The 8,363-nt window shown below is 36.3% G+C and overlaps 1 pseudogene; it reads left to right on the forward strand.

Moving 5' to 3' along the window:
* The first annotated feature begins 246 nt into the window (after nt 1-246).
* LOC110201848 (cytidine deaminase pseudogene) lies at nt 247-828 on the forward strand (annotated as a pseudogene).
* The last annotated feature ends 7,535 nt before the right edge of the window (nt 829-8,363 follow it).

Consider the following 8,363-nt stretch of genomic DNA (forward strand, 5'->3'; position numbering starts at 1 on the left):
CACATATAATACATAAACAAGCTAATTTGCTGCTTCTCACTATCTCCCTTTGCCCTTCCACCCCTCTCCCACATCACAAAAAAGAAAACCAAAGCCCTTGCAATGAATATACAAGTCAAGCACAACCAATTCCCTCATTGGCTATATCCAAAAAAGTATGTCTTATTTTGCATATCAAGTCCATCTCCTCTGTCTAGAGATGGTTATCAGACTTCATTAACAGTCCCGTTGAAATTAGAGTTGGTCGAGCTAACACTCTTTTGGTGCTTAGCTGTTATCCCCAGCTAGGCAGCTGCTGCTGCTTGCCTGCTCCCTGCCTTCTGCTGACCAGAGAGAACAGCTCCTCAGGGTCAAGGCCATGGTTCAAGTATCTATCGGTCTGGCCCCATGTCCAAGTATGTGGGGGCTTTTAGATGCTGCTCAAATTGAGCAGCTCATTTGCAGGAGCCCAGAAGGCAAGGAGTTTACCTACTGTCCCTAGAGTAACTTCCTAGTGAGGGCAACTATCCTGACCCTGGATGGGAAGATTTTTTTGTTTTTAGGATGCAACGTAGAAAATGCTGCCTACCACTAGGCATAAGGGCTGAACAAGCTGCTATTCAGAAGGCCATCTCAGAAGGATTCAAAGAGTTCTGGGCCACTGCTATTACCAGTAATTTGGAAAATGACTTTATCACACCATGTGGAGCCTGTAGACAAGAAATGAGAGAGTTTGGTAAATACTGGTATGTTTACATGACAAAAGCATATATTGCATATGGTGTCAGGATTGTCCATGAACTACTGCCTAGATCATTTGGACCAGATGACCTGCAGAAGTCCAGGTGAACCCTGATGATGGCATTGTCCAATTGAGAAGATTCACTTTCAATATTGTCCAGTAGTATCATCCTCAGAGCAATATTGATATGAATCAACCCCAGTGCTGACTAGGTCCAAAGCACTGGCTGCTTCTGCATTTCCTATTCAGTCTATGGAACTCTTTACCATTTATATTTGAAGTGTCTTGAACATACTACATGGTGATAGTGGAGGTAGCACCACCCTGGGAGTCAGGAGACTTGTGTTCTGTTCCTGGCTCTGCCTCTAACTTCCTATGTGACCTTACAGTAGTCATTTAGCCTCTCCTGGCTTCAGTTTCTTTTTCTGTCAAAACAGAACATTGGCTTAAATCAGGGATTATTAATCTTGTTTGTGTCCTGGACTCCTTGGACAGCGTGATAAAGCCTGTGGATCCCTTCTCAAAAGAATGTTTTTAAATGCAAAAAATAAAATATATAGGATTACAAAAGAAGATAATTATATTGAAATACTAATAGCAAAGTTTTTTTTTTTTAAAGACAGCAAAAATAAGTTCACAGAGCCCAAGTTAAGAACCTTTGGCCTAGGTAGTCTCTGAGAGTCTTTCCAATTCAAATCTTCTGTGTGTTAAGCTTCATTCTATGTGTTACGGCTCAGCTCTAACATTCTGTTCTCTGGTTTCTACCGTTTTTAGATCCTCCCTAGAAACTGTAGCATTCATTGAAGCCAGGTACCAATCAGGAATCCTGCTGAGAGCCAGGATCTTTCTCCCCTTTTCTGCCATCTATTGTGGATGGGATCATGAAGTAACATAAAAGAACTATGCCGTTACTATATTAATTCTGCATAGCTGGAACCAAAATAACAACCCCTTTATGCCAAACTTCTGATGACTTAGGTTGGAGCTTTAGGGCTCAAAGTCACTCTGTATTCATGGCTTGAGTCCACCTTCTTTCTGGATGTTGTACCACACATTCGATGAGCACCATCCCACTCACACCCAAATCAAAACCAGAAGGTGTGGCTCTTCCCCAATTTTGTCACTCAAACAACTCAAAATGTCAGAAAACCACCAAGAAAGGACATACAGCTCCTACATTTAAGTGACAAATGCCAGAGCTGTATATCCTTTCTGGGAATGCACTGGTCCCATCCAAGTCCAAGCTTGGGAGGAAGATGGTCCTAGGAACAGTGCTATTGTGCTGACCTATTATTGCCTCATTTTATCCTCTGGTCATCTTGACCTATCCTCTGCTGATTCTGCATTGTGGTTTTCTTATATCCCTCTTCTTCCTGTAGCATCTGGCTAATTTCACATACCAGCCCCAAGGACCAAGGACTACCTAACTTTTCTCTCATTTCTTTTCCTGAATCCTTAATATAATCCACTTGGAGTATTACATTCTTAAAGTTAATGAAGTTACTGTAAACATCATAGAGGGGCCTCAAGCAGCCTCTGCTTACCCTAATCACTCCAGCCAACACTCAGTTTAATCACTTGGTCACCATAATACTCCCCCTCTCTTAACAAATCCAACAGAAATAAGGATGATCAACAAGACAAGTCAGCAAGCATTTATTAAGTGCCTACTATGTGCCAAGCACTGTGCAAAGGGCTGGGGATACAAAGAAAGGCAAAAAACAGTCTCTGCCCTCAAGGAACTCACAGTCTAATGGAGGAGACAACATAGGACTATATACAAACAAGGTAAGATGGGATAAGTTGCTTATAGTCTTAGTGAAGGCACCAAGATTATGGAGGACTAGGGTAGGCACCTGTGATTTCATTACTATAGTGAACACTCAGTTAAGGAAACCCCTTCTACCAAGGCAGGCAAGCCCCTTCTCTGTAACTTTATAGTGTCAGAGCTTGGGGCATTAAGGGGTTAAGGGATTTGCTCAGGCTTCCATAGCCAGTGTGTGTCAGAGGCAGGCCGTAAACTCAGATCATCTTGGCTTCAAGCCTAGATCCCTATCTACTACGCAGCTTTGCCTCAACAAATATAAGAGTGTAAATGATTACTGCACTTAAGAAACACAGTGCGTGGTCTAAGGCAGTGCTTTGTAAACTTTTTCCATTTGTGACCCCATTTTGCCCGAGGAAATTTTTACGAGACCCTGGATGTGTAGGTACATAAAATAGATATACACATCAAATATTTACTGATAATGAATCATAAATAAATGTATTTTAAAACAATTCTTTGGTATACATATAATTTTACTGTTTATTAAAGATAAAAGCAAATTTGCATACTAATGAGATGGATATGCTTGTTTATTTTTACATAAAAAATTAAATCTTGGTGGAATGTTTGATACGGCAGGATGTAGAACATCTTCAACATTTTTCAGAGTTGATTGATGTTTTGATTTTATAATTGTCAATGCTGAGAATGTGCTTTGCATAAACACATAGTAGAAAAGTAAAAAATGGCAGAAGTATATTTAGGGCCATTTCAGAAATGCTTGGAAATTCTGTCCTAATCTCAAGCCAAAATTCATTAAACGATTTTTTAGGAAACTCAAGTTTTAAACCGGTGTTGCTTGATAACTCGGCAAATTCTTCTTGAATTTTTAGTGACAGATGACTGACATTTTCTATTTCAATTGAATATGGTTCATGAACCTAACTTAGTCTTTTAGAAACAAAATTTGAAGGGAAGTATTGCTGAAACTGTGTCTCCAGGCGCTTCAGATGATCAATTATAACTCTTACAATTAAATCTTTGGGAAGGTTATTTTCAATTATAAAATCATCTGTAGCAGTAAACATTTCTAAAGAATCATTTGCCACCCTATTCTTCCATATATTAATATTTTTAGTAAAATTTTCAATTTTGTCTTTTAACATACGTATGTTACATTTTTTTCTTGAAGTGATATGTTTAAATCATTGAGTTTTCCAAATATGTCTGACAAATAACACAGTTTTGAAAATCATAAGTCATTATAAAAAATTAACAAAATTGGATTTCTGCTCAGTCTAAAATATAACTTCATCTTTCAATTTCAATAATCTATTTAAACTTTGCCCTCTGGAAAGCCACATGATTCGACATATTTTCTTTTTCTTGTGAATTGTCTGTACTACAACCTGATGGTGAAGACTCTGCCACATTGTCTTAAGTATTTTTACCCCTTCTAAGTTTTGCCACTTATTCATAACCAAAAAATATCTGTCTTAAAATATAAATAAATATTGCTAATAGTTTCTCAAAATAAATGCTAGCTTTAGTTTATGAAATTACATTTATTTGTGCTTAATTTTAAAAAAAGATGTTCACACTTATATACACAGTTGGCAGTGATGGTGGAGAAATATTATTAAAGGGCTTTTCTCTTTACTTGTTGCAATTAAACACATTTCTGTAAAAGAAGGAGATAATAGCAATTTTTAAAATCAAACATTCTAACATAATACAATCCAAAGATATATTAATTTGATACTTACATACTGAGGAATGATGGTAGGAAAATATAAAGTCTTTTTGTCAAAAGCCTTTTCTGCATCTATTGAGATGATCATGTGATTTCTGTTGGTTTTGGTGTTGATATGCTCAATTATGCTGATAATTTTCCTAATATTGAACCAGCCCTGCATTCCTGGTATAAATCCTATCTGGTCATAATGTGTTATTTTTGTGATAAGTTGCTGTAATCTATTTGCTAATATTTTACTTAAAATTTTTTGCATCTGTATTCATTAGAGAAATTGGTCTATAATTTTCTTTCTTTGTTTTGACTCTTCCTGGTTTAGCTATCAGCACCATATTTGTATCATAAAACAAATTTGTTGAGACTCCTTCTTCACCTATTTTCCCAAATAGTCTGTATAGTATTGGAATTAATTGTTTTCTAAATGTTTCATAGAATTCGTGTCTAAATCCATCTGGCCCTGGAGATTTTTTCCTAGGGAGTTTATCAATGGCTTGTTTAATTTCTTTTTCTGAGATGGGGTTATTTAAGTGTTTTACTTCCTCTTCTGTTAATCTGGGCAATTTATATTTTTGTAAATATGTATCTATTTCACTAAGATTGAAAAATACAAAGTCTTTATTTTCCATAATTAATCTGTTATGTTTCTGTAAGAGCAGAAAACTTCGTATGCACAGTGAAAACATTGCAATTCATATCAAAATAGCCTCGAATCTGAGCTGAGGTGTTTCTGGCAGTTTTTATTGGCATTTTGTGGCATGACAGCATGCGCAGTGCAAAGTGCTCATGTCATGTGTTAGAACCAAGGCTGCAGTAAAGTCACACAACGCAACACAGGCAAGTGCTTCCAGAAACAGCTTGGATTCATTACACTTTTGATTTTGAATTAGTTTTTGGTCATTGAGCTTTCAGAAACCTTTTACTGTTGCCAGATTTTTCACAACCCCCACATTCAGTTATGTGACCACATACTGGGTTGCGACCCACAGTTTAAGAAGTGCTGGTCTAGAATTCCAAACTGATTCCCAGCTATCAGCCAGCATCATCTTCTCCCAGTGTATTATTTCATCTGCCATTTCCTCTCCTGAAGATGCCACGAGGTCAACCTTCACATATTTTATTTTTTTGTTTGTTTGTTTATTTTTGAGAGGCAATAAGGGTTAAGTGACTTGCCTAGGGTCACATAGCTAGTAAGTATCTGAGAGTGGATTTGAACTCAAGTCCTCCTAACTCCAGGCTCGTGCTTTATCTACTGCTCCATCTAGCTGCACCTCCCTAGCCCCCTTCATATACTTTAGAGGAAGGGATGGCAGGGAGGGAGAAAAATTTGGAGCTCAATATTTTTGTAAAAGTGAATGTTAAATATTGTCTTTACATATAATTGGAAAAATAAAGTACTATTTAAAAAGAAATTGGAGTTTGTCAATATATTGATCAAAGTTCTTAGGTATTTCAAAGTTGTTTCTCTTTATATTGTTGTTATTGTGTATATTATTCTATTTCTGCTCACTTCATTCTGCATCAATTCATACTACCCTTCCTGGATTTCTCTGAAACTGCCTCTTTCAACATTTCTTACAACACAGCAACATTCTATTATATTCCCATGCCATACTTTGTGCATCCATTCCCAATGGATGGTCACCCCTTTAATTTCCAATTCTTTGCTGTCATAAGAAGTGCTGCTATAAATATTTTGTACAGATAGGTCCTTTTCATTTTTTTAAAATATCTTTTGAGGTGTCGTCTTAGCAGTGGTTTAGCCTACGAGAATTTATGGAAAGACAGGAACAAGACTCCACATAAAAGAAAACTGAGAAATTGAAAAACATGCCAGATAAATTGTTGAAATTTTTTGAGGGAGTGCCCACACTAATAAATTCACTAATTCACTAAATCACCAGCATGCAATCCATTCTTCATGAGTAAATATGATCAGAAAACTTCAAAAGCAGTCTTGAGTGCTGTTCTGCTCAATATTATTATTCATGACTTGACCAAAGGCTTAGATGACATGCTTACCAGATTTGCAAAAGATCTGAAGCTAGGTGGGAAAGAATAATTCATTGCATCACAGAACATGGGTCCAAAAACACCTGTAGTCTGTAATGATTAGCTAGGTCAACCAAGAATAAATATAACAGTCATAAATATGAAGCCTTGAACTTAATTTGTATAAAGTTCAACAAAAAGCAACATTGTAATTGTAGGATGGGGAAGACATAGAAAACATTTTATGTGAAAAAGACTTAAAGAAAGCTCAATTTCAATCTGCTGTGTGATGTGGCTGACAAAAATATCTAATCCAAACTTATACTGAATACACAGAATTATGATATACAGAATATTGAAGCTGTGAATTTCAGTATATTCCACCCTCGCCAGGTGACATCTAGTATATTGTTTTGAGTTAATATTAATAACACCTGAAATTTACATAGTATTTGAAGGTTTACAAATTGTTTTCCTCATGACAACCTTATGAAGTAGATAGTGCATTATACCCACTTCACAGGGGAGGAGCTAGATGCTTAGAGAAATGAAGTGAGATGCCCAGGAGCACAAGACTGGTATGTGATGGAGTCAATATTCAAACTCAGGTTTTCTGACTGTAGGTCCAGGAATCTCTCCCATGTCGTGCTGTCTCCAGAGTTTAAGGGGGATGTTGACAAGTAAGTGTCAGAGCACTATGGAAATAACAGAGACAGAAGCAATTTTCATATCTGAGAAAGCAAGAACTCTGGAAAACTGGGAGGGGGGGTAGGGAATGATGTAACAGTAAAGGTCTGGTTCGTTAAAAATGAGAAAATGAGGATCATTGAAAGACTCAAGGAAATATCATAGGTGTTAAAAACTTTGCTTGGGGAAGATGTGACCAGGGATGTGCTGGTAAATATTTAATAATTGGATGCATAATATACATTTAAGTTTAAAATGTATTATTCTCATTTGATGCATCATTTTCTTAAGCCTAGGTGTTTTTTTTTTATTTCTGAGGCATAAATGCTTCGCTCAATTTAAAAAGTGTCTCAAGGTTTGAGCTGGCTCCAGCAAATCCCTGAATTTGACAATGAAAATTGACAAAAGAGAGAAATTAGAGCTCTTCAAGTCTTATTATTTTAATCTCCCAAGAAAAATGACCTTTACACTGGACTAGAGTTTACAAATTACCAACAAGGAGTGGTTACGCAAAATAACTGAGCACTTAATAAGAAATCATCTAGCTACCTTTTGATGAATTTGATGAATTCTAATTGCACAGCTCAGATAAACTACATTTTGGAGGTCCTGAAAGGACTAGAAACTGTGATTGCTGAAATACCATCAATGATATCTGAAAGATCATGAAAAATGAGGGTAGTTATGTAGGATTGGAGAAGAACATGTGTTGACTTAATTTTGAAAAAAAAACATGAAGAGAACAGAGTCTGCAAACTGTAAAACAGTAAGATTGATTTTGATTTTAAGAAAATTCTAGAGCACATAATCAAAAAGATGGTTGCAAGCAATTAGAAAGGAAAGTGATTACAATGAGTTAGAACGGCTTCATCAAAAATTGATCATGGCAGACTAACTTCATTTCCTTTTTTGACAGGATTTACAAGCTAGATAAGGGGAATGTTGTAAATGTAGTTTACCTAGATTTTAACAAATTTGTGATTAAGTTTTTCATACTATTTTTGTCAAAAAAAAGTGGAGAGATATGGATTAGATAATAATGCAATCAGATGCATTCAGAACTAGTTGGGTAATTGGACTGAAAGAGAAATTGTTAACATTGTCAACATAAGGAGCCTCTCTTCTGGAATACTGTAAGTATCGGGTGTTTGACCCTGGGTTATTTAATATTTTTATCAATTCTATGTATGTACAGGGGTCCATCCTCACCATAATTAATCACAAAAGTGCCAGAATTCTCAATTCAGGTAATCAAAAGTAAACTAGGTATCGCTAAATCATTTATCAGTTCAAAAGAATAATAAAGGCTTTAGTCACATCATGAAAGCAAATGATGCCACACAAGAAATATCTTGTCAGTGGTTGAAAAGAACCAGTCTTTTCCCATGGGACTGTGGACAAAAACAGCAAGCTAATTCACAGCCAGTGAGTAAAGGAGTGGTTGA

This window comes from Phascolarctos cinereus, unplaced genomic scaffold (genome assembly GCF_003287225.1).
Source record: "Phascolarctos cinereus isolate Bilbo 61053 unplaced genomic scaffold, phaCin_HiC Scaffold_5;HRSCAF=322, whole genome shotgun sequence".
In the NCBI taxonomy this organism is placed as follows: domain Eukaryota; kingdom Metazoa; phylum Chordata; class Mammalia; order Diprotodontia; family Phascolarctidae; genus Phascolarctos; species Phascolarctos cinereus.